At 48.1% G+C, this 14418-nt stretch overlaps 1 protein-coding gene across 4 annotated transcripts in view; it reads left to right on the forward strand.

The window, feature by feature from the left end:
- ROGDI (rogdi atypical leucine zipper) overlaps positions 1–14418 on the forward strand; it is a 74057-nt gene that overhangs the window by 24859 nt on the left and 34780 nt on the right. The window contains exon 13 of one of the 4 annotated variants that reach the window (XR_012045012.1): positions 12750–12879. The exons of 2 other annotated variants lie outside the window; for them this stretch is intronic. The gene's annotated coding sequence lies outside the window, so the exon portion shown is untranslated. Of the gene's footprint in view, positions 1–3497; positions 3524–12749; positions 12880–14418 lie in introns of those variants that run through there. One more of the 4 variants, XR_012045013.1, reaches the window with a different exon arrangement.

Below are 14418 nucleotides of genomic sequence, written 5' to 3' on the forward strand. Positions count from 1 at the left end.
TCTTTGCTGTCCAGTGATCTGGAAGGATTGCTGTCTGGTCCTGCTGCTGTCCTCGTGTTAACAGGCAGGGGAGCCATGTGCAGTGGGCGAGGCTGTGTGTAGATGTGGTGCTGAGTCCTCAAAAGCTTGGGTAGTCTTCTAGGACCTGCCTGTGTCTGGGGAGGTTTGAAAAAGAGATAGATGCACCATTCCACAAGGACCCACAGACTAATATTCCTTTCCACAAGCCAGGAGCTGTGGTGAAGCCAGAGGGGATAGGAATGGTTCAGAACCAGGTACCCTGCACTTTTCATCCAGAGACTCACTGAATGTGCCTCCTTTGTTGGTCCTTGCAATTTATACCCAGATGGCTGCTTGCTGTGGCAGCCATAGTCTCCTAACCACCTGCTCTCCACTGCAGGTCCCTCAGTTACACCATTCCCAAAATGTGGTGGGCTGTAATCCCCTGGAGACATCCACTTCCTCTCTGGGTTTGGGCAATAGGGGGGAAGATCTCATTGGTTGTCCTCAGCTGCACAGTGAGAATTGAGTTTTCCCTGTCTCCACCTCCTCCTGCCACCTGCTCTGGTGACATCCTTCCCCATGGGGAAATCATTGGCAGAAGCAAGAGCACAGTTTTGCCTGTGCTACACTTGCTGCAGGGAACTTTGCTATGTGTCTCACAGGGTGGTATCACCCTTGTCCCTGCTGCAGGCTGTCACCAGGCTGCCAAGGACACCATCACCCTGGGGGAGGGAGCATGGGGGCTGCAGCTGAAATCTGGTGCTTCATGTCTACCTGGGGTAAGATCTGGGGGGAAATTCTGTCCCATCTGGGATAAGGAGAACTTCCACAGTATCGATACAAATCTTTCTGCACAGAGCAAGAGTTCTATGCAGAACTCATGGTCTGTCATGGATAAGGATGTATTGCATAGATGTAAAAGCTTGCCTTCTCTGTCCAGGATGTGTATGGGTGCACATGGAGCCTGTCCCTTGGCTGTCCTCTCAGTGGTTCATTGCATATGTGCAACACCCTAGGAGCAGGGAGCACCTAGGTGCGCAGGAGAAAACAGGCACCCATGTGGTGTATTTGAGGTGGGAGACACAACCAGTTCTGTTTGCCGGTAATCTCTGCAGAAGGTGGAATTGCTTGTCCTGATTGCTGTGAACAGCGGGACGTACAATGTGTCCCTGCTTCTCTCTCCTGTAGTCTAATTAGAGCCAAATTCCACCACCACTCAAATCATGGTGTCAGAATGGAAGCATTTTCAGTCAACTCAGGCAAATGAATATTTTGCCTCTCCTTCTTATCAGCAGGGTCCACAATTCACCTGAAAGATATTCATGTGTGCTGATTCATTGCCCAGAGACGGGAACGACATTTATGTCTCGTTGTTGGGCTGCTGTTTGTGAGAGCTGGGATGGGGGCAGGACACCAGAGGAGACAGTGGCTGGATAAATTTGCCCACATGGCCAGTTAGATGACTGAGTGTGTTTACAGGCAGATAGAAAGTTAGCTGGGGCGATTGAAAGCTTGAATGGGCAAGAGGCAAAATGCTTCATTTATTTGCTGAGTGGCTAGAAAGGTGCAAATAGACATGAGGAAGAACTAGGTTAAGCAGCTGGTGAAAATGGAGAGATTGTGCCTTACACATCTCTGGGTGCAAAAATGATTTGTGGTCCTAGAGAAAACATAGTCTCCAAAATGCTGCGGCCATTGTGGGAGGTGGTCCTTGGCTCTTGAGCACCAAAATTACTCAGCATCTTGCTGCATTTCCCCACTATGCTCATTCTGCTCCCCCCTTGCTGCATTCCCACTGCTGGTCCAGCTGCTTTCACTGTCCCTGAGCTCCCCTCTTCCTCACTAAACTTTGGGACTGCAACACCGTCTTGCTGGGCACCCCCGGGAAGGCATGGTGTGCTTTCAGCAGCTATGACTGCTGGGTGTTTGGAAGTGCAAGACAGATGTGAGAGTAATTTTTCCTTCTTTAAATAGATCTCCGGGCTCTGTGTACTTTGTAGTGGTGTGAGTGATGCTGCTCAGGTTATCAGCATGATCAGCCCACACTAGCAACACAGATTTGGGGGTCAAATCCCATGTAGGGAGTCAGATCATGAGTGAAGGAGACAGGGAAGGAATACACACACTCATACCAATGCATGCGAGGGACCAAGGGAGCCACTTGGTGACTTTCTGCTCAGGTGAGCTGCCCATCAGAGGATATTTCTAGCCCTAAGTTCACCCCAGAGAGCCTGGGCAGTCAGACAGCATGCCCTGCTCCTCTGCAAACCTAGGATTGCACAAGCTCCTGCAAGACCCATCACTGGGGCTGACCTTTAGCTTTTCTTTGAGAAAGCTTTTGACCTGAGCTCAAACATTTCCACTGTTGGGAGGATTTGCTGCCAATCCTAATGACTATCATCTTGCCTGGTAAAAGAAATGCATGCTTTGGTTCCAGCCTGAGTGTGTGAGATCCCAGTCTGCAAATGGGGCTTCTCTTTTTTTTAGCACAAGAAGGCAATATTCAGCCGGATTGAAATGCCAAAATGCTTGCCGTCTCCCAGGCTGCCAAACAAGATGGGTGATGAAGGATCCCACATCACTAGCGGTACTCGCTCAGCAATGATTCTCCCTTTCTAGCTGTGGTTTGTGGGACAGACATTTTAACGGGGTTTTAACCCACTTAGTGTGCATTATTCTGATTTTGTCTTTTCTTGTGTGTTAATCAAGCAGTCAGGCATGGTCTGGTAGACAGTGCCAATCAAAGTGGGGTTATAGAAAATAGCTCTCATCAAAGTCACTTGATATTTTTCAATGCAAGTGGATATTTTATGTAAGAAGACATGTGTAAAAGCTCTGTCCTACGATCACGTGACACATTAATTAATGAATCCCATTTCAGCTTTTCCATTATTTTCCTGAGTTGGCATCAGGCTGATGGCTGTATAGTTACCTGCATCCTCCTGGTTCCTTTTGCAAATCTCTCTGCCAGCCCTGAGACCTTCCGAAGAATTTGAAGATTTACTGAAAGCCAGTGTTGGCTGGCCTGACAGTTCCTAGAAAATTTAGATGCAAGTTTTCTGGTTCTGCTGTTCCTGAGGTTTCTGTTGATTGCCAAGTTTCATTACTGCTGGGGAGTATTTCCGCATCCCGTGATAGGAACACATTATCTCCTCTTGCCAAGAGGGAACAGAAATATTCATTAACTCTTCTATCCTGTCTGTGCTAGTATTGCAGCTCCTCAAGGTACTTCTGTTGGTTATAGCAGTCTCCTTCCTTCCCTTATAAGTTTTCTAGCTTTGGTTATTTATTATGCATTGACTGGGGAGCAGTTCATTCTTAACTGCTTTAATTTTCTCTCCTAGCCAATCTGTTTTGTGGATTGTTTTCTTTCCCCTTCGTTTTTCATGTTTCCTCAGGTAGTCTCCTTTCCTAACTGTGGAACTGTGTATTTTTTAGCCAACAGTAAAACATCCTGGAAAAAAAAATCTAATTATTATATTTTTCTGTTTCAGTTCTTTCCCTCTGTCGATCTGGTGCCTGTAAGGACTCTCTGTGCAGAGGAAATGAGTGATGTCTTCTGGTTATACATCTAACTACATTTAACTTTTTCTGCTGCACTGTAATAAATATACTCACCTCACACTTCTGCACACCAAAGTGATTGACAGGTCTTCTAAGACTGAACGCTGCTCTGTCAAGCTAAAGTGTGATATATAATCTGCTCATGCAGTGCTTTAATTTAGGAAACTATCTTTGCCTGTTCTTAGAAAGTCCAGGGATATTTGACTTCTGGCAGGCAGAGCATGTTAGCATTGCCACTCAGAGCAGAAATTTCCTGTCATGTAGTGGCTGTTTCAGGTACTGGCAAGACAGGGGGATTCACAGATGCATGTGTTAAATACTGCTCAAGAATCTCCTGTTCACTCTGCTTTAAATTAATCAGAGGAAAAGACATCTTGGAAAATCCAGTTCTCCCAGCAAAGTCCCTCGCAAGCCAGCTGGGATGAGGTGCTGGAGAGCTGCAATCCCACGCCGGTCCTTGCCCAGGATCAGCAATTGCCTCAAGGCCAGGACACTGCTGCTCCTGAGTGGTTTTAGAGTTTGTGTCACTGGAACTAGGGGATGACCAGTTGCTGAGCAGTCTCATTTCACTTTTGCTTGCAGGAGCTGGTGTGTTGGTTCGCTTGCTCTCTGCCATTAGCTGGTGCTGCAGTTAATTCACAAACCCATTCCCCTTGGGGCTGGATGCGGTTGCACTCTGCACCTGCATGATGCTCTCTCTTTGGGCAAACATGCTGACTTTCGCTGGAGCAGAGCTCAGCAGCAAGGGCTGTTCCCCACTTGCTCCAGAGCTAGCCAGGGATGGGAGCGTGCTCTGCTCTCTCTGACAGCACCTGCTGGGGGGGCTGCTATGCTCAGGATCTCCACCAGCAGAGCTGGATCCCCTTGCTTCCCTCAGCTCTGTGTCCATCCCTTTGCTCCCTATATGTATATATAGGGAAAGCCTAGTGGTGGAAAAACCAGGAAAGGCAGCTGCAAACGCTGTAATGACCTGAGTGGTGCTGAGGTAGTGGTGCCATGGGGCGCTGCTGGAAGGATCTTGGCATCTGCTGGTGGAGGCTCTCAAAGGACATGCCTGCCCTCTTTCATTCCAGAAGGAAGCACAGTGTTTGTGTGCTGCAGCATGGCCAGTAAAATACAAGGTAAAGCTGGGCAGTCTTGAACTAAACCCCTGGTTTCCACTTCCTTCCTTGCTGGGGAGCTCTGCCTGCGCTGCACTGCTGAGGGATCTCCTGGGGAGAGGATGCACAGCCCTTGCTGGGAGGCTCTCTGTCCTGAGTGGTGTAGCATGGGAGGAGGTAATGGACCCATGACACTGCCTGTCCCTGTCTGGGGTACAGAGGAGAGCTCTGCATTGCTGCAAGTAAGCCTTAAACCTTTCGAGTGATGACTGTAGATATTGTGGTCCCCTTCTTGGGAAAGGTGATGTGTCGATATAACCTCTGAATGCAGAGCAGCCCTCTGGCAACCTTTTACAAGCTCATCCATGAACAGTAGGGCTCAAGAGCTTGCAGAAGAAGTGTGGAGGTAGATTTGGCCTGTAACTTTGTCTTAGTTGTCCTAGGGCTGCATTGTTTTAGGTCTTGTTTTGTTTTTCCCCCTCCCCAAAAGAGTCCAAAGTGTAGTTTGCTATTACCTGGGAAACTCCTGCAGTCGCTGGGTAGGTGGAACCTGGAAGGACTTATACTGTGAGTACCTGCAGTCCTGAAAATCCTGTACCCTGTACCCTTTCTGCCTTAACTTTGCTTCACTTGGGGAGATGTTTGCAAAGCCCTGTGGGGCTGAATGACAGCTGCTGCCTTCTGGAGGAAGGTAGCTGTGATCCCAAAGGAGCCCTGGGGCAGCGGAGCATCCTGAGCTAATGGGGATGCTCTCTCTCAGAGGACTTGACTAGTAACAGGCTCCGTGGAGCAAGTGGGGTGGGCTGCATCAGAGTGACTTGTGGGCAAGCTGGTGCTTGTTGGCATTGATGCATGGTGAAGGCAGAGGTTCCCATCCCAAGAAGTATTTGTGTCACTGGAAGGGAACAGCTCTGTCCTATGCCACTAACTTGTCCTAAGCAAGTCAAGGGGATGCTGCTGCTTTTAAGCCTGGTCAAGCAGCTGGTCCACTGGGTCTGTCTGCCTGAAGACAATAAACAGGCCTGATCCAGCACTTACAGGAGCTAAGGGGACTCTTCCTATCAAGGGGGAAGATGTAAAAAAGTACATTTAACCCTGTGGTCAATGCAGCAGCTGAGATCTTCTGAGGAGAGTCTCAAGTCCCTGAGCTGAGATGGTTCTGTGGGGCTGGGGGTTGCACAAGGGTAGGTGCTGCTTTCAGCTCATAGCTCTTCTCCAGGGAGAAAGGAGGAGCTTTCTCTCCTTGGCCTCTCTAAGGAGCATCAGGAGGTCTGACTTTCATATGCATATATCTGTCAACATCAGCCCTCAAATCAAGCTCTGAAGTTGGTCAGAGTGACCAAGGGCCTTTGGGGAAATACAAGTTGTATGTCAGGGAGCAGGGCAACACTTCTGAACAGCTAAAATAGGGTTTTGAGCATGTGGTCTTAAGTCCCAGCTCTTCTGTGGCAATATCTTTTGCATCTCTTGTCCTTCTTCCCACCTCAAAGGCATAGCTTTTCCTGGGAGCATTGTGCTGAGAGCTGGTTTTGATGGTGCAGTTCTTCAGCCTATGGCAGAAGGGTGAAGGAAACCATTGAAGTGTAGTTTTCCCTGGTGAGCACTTTACCTGTGCTCCTGGCTGGATCTCCTGCTCTGCAGAGATGTTTGCTGCTCCTTGTGTTTGAGGGCCAAGGAGAGCCTTCAGGAGCATGCTGCCAGCTGTCAGGTAGTCTGAGCATCGCCAAGCCATGGTGTTCAAGGGGGATCGCTCCTTCTCTGCACCGCGTCCTGTGCACAATGGCAGCAGCTCGTGGTGGAGTCAAGGCTCAGGGGAGAAACTCATGTTGTTTTAACTATGTGCATTTAGGTCTTCCCCTGCTTTAAAATCATCTCTCTCCAGGAAAGCTTTTTCATTAAAATCATCAAGGAAAGGATGCAAGTGGCTTCATTTAAAACAGCACCAAACATTTTGGAAAAAATTTAAGCCAAAATCGACTTATTCTAGATTTAGCTATTGGCTGGGGCAACAGCCAGCTGGGAGTCATTAGTACAAGCAGGAAGGACATGGGTAGGTGTTGTGGGCAGGAAGCTGTACAGGACACAGTGCCAGGATTTCGCTGTCTAGCACAAAGTCAGGATGAACACTTCATTAGAAGCAAGCTGTATAACATTCTAATATTAGCAAATCTGCAAACAGCTTGCTCTGTCTGCAGCCTTTGTGCAGGCTGTGCTCCAGCACGGCATCCATGTGTCTGACTGCGCTGGGGGCTGTGTACCAGGCTGGGAGTGCAGGGGTCTGAGCTGCCGCTAACAGAGGTCCCTTCAGTGTGGGGCTGTGCTAAGGGGTGCAGTCCCTTTGCTCAGACATCCAGTGGGTGGTTTTCAGAGGCAGTGGCACTGGCAGGTACTGGGGAGATGTGATATGGGAGAGCCTTCAGCCTGCTCCACATGGGCCTTGCACAGGGGTTTGTGCTCACTTATTCCTGCACTGTGTATTCCCCCCAGGTTCTGCTGCTCTAATGTGAGGTCTTTCCGTTGTTGTCAAGTGTCTTCTATTTCTGTTTTTTGGGCAAGAGCAGTTGATGAGATGGCTTGAGCACAGGATGAAGTAATTCTGTTAATGGAGAATACTCCCTAATGGAAAATACTTCTCATGTGTCACAGCTGTTGGCATGAATTGATTACAATGCATCAGTCTATTAGACGGCACTAAACAATTTATGTTTAAATATCCCTTGAAATATGTGCCTTTCTCTGGGAGGGCCTGATCCAGAATCCAGCCCAGCAAATTGGAGCCTATCCAATGGACTCCATTTGGATCCTTTTATTGATGCAGTAGCACAAGTTGGTGTGAGCTTTCAGGCAGTTGCAGCCCACAGAACAAATGGATCCCAGGACTGTTGGGCTGAGAAGGTTGTTTTGGCTCAGTCTTGCAGGGAGAGTTGTGTCTGGAGGCCCCAGCATGAGGAATGAGCTTAACCATTGCTGGCTTTCCAAGAAGAGGCAGGTCCCATGTTAACCTGTGGCTACTGGAGATGAAGAGGAGCATGGGTGGGTTGAGATGGCATTATTCTTTGAGGAGGCGGGTGTCTTCTGTGCTCAGTCCCAGGTGGTGGCAGAAGAAATGGAAGATGTGGGACCAGCTCGCATGTGCTCATCTTGATGTTATTGAAGATGAAGTTAAAATCAGTGACTGGAGGGCAAAAAAATCTGTGACTCCAGCTCTAGTAGGAGCTCACAGTTCCCTCCACGAGCTGCTCCCAGAGTTGTAAATCCTCACCTTGGTCTCCCAGTGCCAGGACTTGGCTTGCTCTGGTGCCTTTAGACTAACTCAGGGGGCTGCCTGCTGCAGTACATTTGGCAGTAACATCCTGCTGTGAGGCACCTATGGGTGCTTATGGACCTCTTGAGGGGCAGGAAGAAGGGCATGCCAGGTCCCTGGGGTGATGATGGGTGGGCTACGTGGGAAGGGACGGTGAGGAGAGAGGGACGCTGCAAGCTAAAACTGATGCAGGGCACACCTCTGCTAGCACTGAGGCAGGGCATTTTCCCTTTCACCGTGTGCCTGGTGCTCCCCCAAGCTGGCTTATAAAACAGAATAATTACATTTGTAAAGTGCCCCCACTTCTAACAGCAGCAAGGACTGGCTGGCAGAGTCCTGTCCTCCCCACTGGTGTGTGGCAGAGCCCAAGGCCAGCCACCTCCTTGGCTGCAGAGCAAGAGTGGTGCTTTGTGGCTGCTGCCTCTAGGGACCCCATGCCCAATGTGAGCAGCCCCCAGGCACTGAATCTAGCAGATCTCCCTCTCCGGACCCCTCTCTGGAGGGCCAGCCCTTGGCAAATGAAGTCATCCCCCCCCCCCCCTTTTTTTTTTTTTGAGGACTGGTTGAAGATAGTGTGTGGATGATGGCACTAGGGAGGGCGTGAACTGTCCCCAGAATAGGCTGGGTGATGAGGATCTGCATGCAAGTAACATAAAACAATGCTCTGGCCGAGCTGATTTCCTGCAAAACCCAGGTAGCTCCTGGGTGTGCTTGGCTACACAGTTGTTACAGACAAACCTAATGAATCCTGTCTCTTGCTAAAGCCTTGCACTTTGTTTGTGACTTGAAGAATTATCTTCTCTACCAAGAGGAGAAAATTAGCTCTTCTCTTCTTTCCTGTGCTGGTTTTGGCTGGGATAGAGTTAATTTTCTTCATAGTAGCTAGTATGGGGCTATGTTTTGGATTTGTGCTGAAAACAGTGTTGATAACACCGGGATGTTTTAGTTACTGCTGAGCAGTGCTTACACAGAGTCAAGGCCTTTTCTTGCCTCTCACACCACCCCACACTGGGCACCAAAAAGGACTGTTGTGGTTTAACCCCAGCCGGCAACTAAGCACCACACAGCTCCCCCGTGGTGCAACTAAGCACCATCCCTCCTGTGTGGGATGGGGGAGAGAATCAGAAGAGTAAAAGTGAGAAAACTTGTGGGTTGAGATAAAGACAGTTTAATAAGTAAAGCAAAAGCCGTGCGCACAAGCAAAGCAAAACAGGAGTTAATTTACTATTTCCCATCAGCAGGCAGGTTTTCAGCCATCTCCAGGAAAGCAGGGCTCTCTTGCTATACAGTAATTCCACCTTTGTACTCACTGCAGTCCCTCCATTCAACCATCCCAGAAGAAAGCTGGTAGCATACTATCTCTTTGAGTGTATTATGTCTGCTCACAGGTCCCCCTCCAAGCCTGATGTTACATTCCCTTCAAGACTTGGCAATCTAGGAATGGTTTGACTATTTCCACTGATGCTTTCTGGCTACATGCAGTAAAAAAACAAATGTGACTAACACAGGATTATGTATATAGCAGTCATGTGTGCCTTGAGGCTAAACCCAACTCATCCACTGAGTGCAGTTTTGTAAAGAAATTTTGTGTCCACCCAGAAAAGTCAAGCAGAATAACAATCCTGGTATCCCCAGCACAGCTTCTTTTTCCATTGACTGGAACATTATTCATCCAAATGAAATTACTGCTCTCTGAAAGTTGAATGCTCTTGGTCAGCAGGGAAGGATGGACTTGCTGTAAGAGCAGATGGAGCCATTTATTTCTGCCTGGATTGATACTAATTTCTCTGAAGGCATCTGGAAGTGTTGTGACGCCTGTCCTGAAGCACAGACTATGTTATTTAATGCCAGGTCATGCTACAGGCTCCCTAATCACAGCATTTACATAAGTGATATATTGGGAGGGTAGAGAAACAGGCATTGGAGAATGCACTCCAGCCCATGCAGAAGACAGGCTCCATGCTCAAGGGAGATGTCTGCCTGCTCATGTCTTTATTGACCCCAGCTGAAATCTCCAGGACTCATATCTCCTCCTTGACTGTGTTACCGTTGCGGTTATTAAGGGTGCAGCCAGGTCCCTGCATGAGCCACCCAGGTGGTGTGTGTCTATACCAATATACTTGAATTAGTACTGCTCTCTGTCTGACATTAGGAGAGAGAGGTATAATTAAGGTAATTACAAGCCATTCGGTATCAGTCAGGGAGAGCAAACTGTCTTTCACATGAGAAAAACACAGCGTGTTAGTCTGCCCAAACCATCACAACACAGAGCAAAACCAGAGATTTCCAGCCAGGCCAAGGAGAAACCCCTGGCAACAGTGCTGCATGGGCTCTGTCCCCAGGAAAACCAAAACTCGACCCCCAGGATCAGATGAGCTCCTAGCACTCCCCTCAGTGCAGAGTGACTCCTGGCTCTGCCATGGCTCGTTGCTGGCACTGGGGTTGAAACGGGTGCTGTGGTCATCTGTCTGGGTGCCTGGGCAAATCCTGAGACATTACTGTTAACGTTGGATGACAATGAATTCATCCTGTCCAGCAAAATAGATCCAGATGACAAAGAAGATTGGGAATATTGCTCACTCTCCTGCATGTCAGGAAGAAATGAGATCTGTCAAATTATTTACAACTGTAAGACATCTGTAAATAACTTGACAAATGCAATTTCCTTCCCAGCACTCCTGAGTGCCACAGCTACCTTCGAGAAAGCTGCATACTGCAAAGCCTCTTGGTACCCCAGGGTGCAGTCTGCTATGGGGGGTGTCACTGAAGCAAAATTCATGGAGACTACCCTTTAAAATCCGAATCTCCCAGCAGGCGAATCGGAGTTTCAGAGTGTTCCCAAAATAAAACTCAATAGCAACGGAGTTACTATTAAGCAGGCATCCTTACAGCGCTGGGCAGCACTGGGGATCGCTCCACCATAAGTGCTCCGACAAACAAGCAAGATCACAGAGGTTATGTTGCAAAATCATACATATTCATAAGATTAATTTATATAAACATGAGATTTCTTGGAACTCATTAATATATGTAAATGTCTCTGACACATGCGTACTTAAGTCCTTAGGTGGTGGTTAGGGATCCTCTGGTGGTCGTTGGAGGAAGTCAGTAGTCTTCATCACTCTGACCGCTGACTGAACTTTGTCTTTACGCATGCTCAGTCCATCTTTGTCTTGCTCGTACCTTCCTTGCATATCCAAAACCAGTTGGTTCTTGTGTAGCTTCTCCTTATCAACCCTTTCCAGGGACACAGGGCCTGAAGAATTCCTTTTATCTATCTACAGTGCAACCATCTCAGCTAACCAAGGATTTAACACAGGCAAAGCATTCTTACTCTAATGATTATTATTGGGGGGGGGGAAGACCATATGTAGGTTTCCTTCAAATAAAGAATGCTTGTTAGCAATTCTACTAAGCTTCCTTACTTAAGGCCAACAATACTGGCAAGCTAGGCTAAATTATCTGTGAAAGGGAAACTAAAAGGAAACATATTTACAACATTTCTTTTTGTCTTTGGGGATTTTAGCTCTTTTCATCATGGTCCATTCAGATCTCTCAAATTTACAGGACAACCTACTCTGTGATTTAAACTTTATTTCATGAGCTCATTAAGAAATATGGCAAACAAGCACAACAAACAGGGGCTCAATCCCCTTTTGCCCAGACTAGTCTATCACGTGAATTCACTTATTCACCGTTCCAGTCATAACGTTCCATAACTTATAACCCACAACTCTTAATATTGTGCACCTATGAGCAAAACAAAAAGAATTATTTCCCTAGCCTATGGTGAGAGTGCTCATCCTTCCTCCTTGGTCACGATGTGAGTATCCCCCGTATCACACTGGGAAGCATGAAGGTCTCAGCAGTCCTGCTGCTGCTGGATCTGCTTCAAAAGCTTTTTGGGTAAGCTGATGTTTTATACCCTCCAGCTTGGAGGTTTGGTCTATACCATTTCCATAAGTTAGTGGATTCTGAGGAAACTGCCAGACAAAAGATAATGGCTGCAGGAGACAGCCAGCTGCAGGTGATCATGGCTGCATAATGGACCATTAGCTCTTTCTGGCCACCTGTCCTGCCTGTGTGGTACTCTCACATTGACCTAATGGTGCTGCTGCCACCATACATCAGGCCTTAGCATGAGCTGAGTTAGACAAAATCTGAGCAGGAGTTGAGTGAACAGTCACAGGGGAGTGATTGCCAGGCATGGCCAGTGACTGCCTCTGCCACAGAGGACACCTACCTAGGGGTTAGGGCTTACCTGATGTGCTGCTGAGATGGATGACTGTGGGATGATGCCTGGGGCCAGGCATTCACCTCCCTCTGCTCCTGCCATGTCTCAGATAGCAGGGCTCCTGGTGGCTCCTGCAGATGGCAACACTTGTCCTGAGCCCATAGGTGGGTGCTGACCCTCACTGCAGCATAGGGAAGTAGCTGGGAAAGTAGCTGTTGTGCCTGACATGGGATGACCCTGGCATGCCTTGCAGTGAAAGGCTCATGGCTCTCAGGGCAGGATACATAGATGCTTCCAGATCCACTCTGAGCTCCTTCCCCTGCTACTGGCTTCCTCACAGCAATCTGTACCATCCTCCTTGGCTGGAGAGCAAGCCTCATCTCCCTTGAAGAGCTGTAAAACTCCCTGCGGGGGACAGGAATCTCACAGAAATGAATGATGTGCTAAACAGTGCCAGATTCTCTCTTTTGTGGGCTCCCTGCCTGTTCCTGTTACTAGCACACCTTCCCAAACTGCTGAGTGCTGCCATGGCCTTCCCTTCTAGGTCAGGAGGGAAGAACCACTATCTGCTTCTTAAATCGCTCCTACATCTCCATGTCAAGCAAACATACCCTGGGACTGAAAGAGGATTTCACTTGACCACTCTTTTGCTACTGCAGCTATGCTGGAGGGACCTTTGCTGATGCTGCCTCGTGTCACGTGCAGGCACCTCTGGTGCTTGAAGTAGCTGTTTGTGCATGTTGTGTTTGTGCATGTAGCATGTTGTGTTTTGGGGAGCCCCATCATTAGTTGCAGTTTGCCTCACTGGAGTAGTGATTCAGGCACATCGAGTTATGCACAACTGTATTCTGTGTCTCCTTGTTGCATGAACTGAAAGCATGCATGTGGATCCTCGCCACCAGAGCCCTGCCCCAATGCACTGCTGTGTGGAGGGACCCATCTTAGTCATCTGCTGCCATGGGATTGAATGGTTGTGGCTGAGATTTGTCTGTTGAACCCTAAGGTGTTACGTGAAGGTTTCTCTTGGCAATATTGTGCTGTTTGTAGGGTTATTTTCTGTACTTGTAATTGAATATGCCTAGATAAAATGCAGTTGCTTTTTCCCACAATTTCATTTATTTCCTTTCAGTCTCTCTCTCTCCCCCCTGCCCACCCTTCCCTCCTCACCTTAAAAGACCTTGCCAGACTCTAACTCCTGGCTTTTTCTAGTGAATAGAAAGACATCTGCCATGGAGGGGGAGAGCGAGTCATGTTCTCCCCAGCACAGAGCAGGAGGGACTCCTGCATCTCAAAGGTCACTGGTGGAAGCTGCTTTGTGCCTGGTTTGTGGTACCCAGGTGGAAGTGAGTGGTGTACTTATTTGAGCCATGACCCTTTGTATCAGATGTAGAAAATTATCTTAACTGACCGCATGAGCCAAGGACAGCACCCATATGTGAACAGGCAGATGCTGTGGCATTGTAGGAAAAGTGTGTGAGATGCCTGTTTGATGGGTATAATTAAAAACTCATGTCAGGGTGGAGAGAGACAGAACAAGCAAAAGTCTAAAAAAGTCTGATATGTGAGGGAAGATTGATTGAACCAGGATTCTTCTGCTTCTGTCCTCCTTATTCTCTTGAGACTGAAGTCTTCATATATGGCAGTCATTGCTGCAGTGCAGAGGTGATATCTTTTCTCCACCTGCAGTCAGTGAGATAAGTCCATGGGCTTCAATTTACTGAGGGACAGATGAGGCACTAAAAAAATATTGTGATGGAAAAGCTGGAGGAGTTCTTTGCAGGAAGGTTTGAAGAACAACTGTCAGTGACCCAGGCACATGGGGCCTCTCCACAGTTTTGTTCCCCATGGTTCTGGCTGCAGCTCATGTACACTAAGCCAGCTACCCCTGATAATCAATACAAATGAGGAAGCCGGTCAAGCCCTGTTATAACCAGCTTGTTTGTGTTTTCCCCTGGTGTTGCGTTAAGAGTTACTGTCATGTAGGAGTCTGAGGAGTGGCTGGAGGGGGGGAACCCTCCCGTTGAGTCATGAGGTTCAGACAGGACCCCCTTGCTTTCTAAACTCCTTCTCAGAGAGGAGTCTAGGTGCGGCTAGGTCCAGTCCTAGTCTCAGACTTGGTCAACGGTTATTTTCTAAGGACTGTATATGCAGCCATTCATCAGAGTAAAGGTGACAGCGTTAATTTAAACGCGCTGCACCCCCAGTCTAGTTGT

The sequence above is a fragment of the Ciconia boyciana genome, chromosome 13 (assembly GCF_034638445.1).
Source record: "Ciconia boyciana chromosome 13, ASM3463844v1, whole genome shotgun sequence".
NCBI lineage: Eukaryota > Metazoa > Chordata > Aves > Ciconiiformes > Ciconiidae > Ciconia > Ciconia boyciana.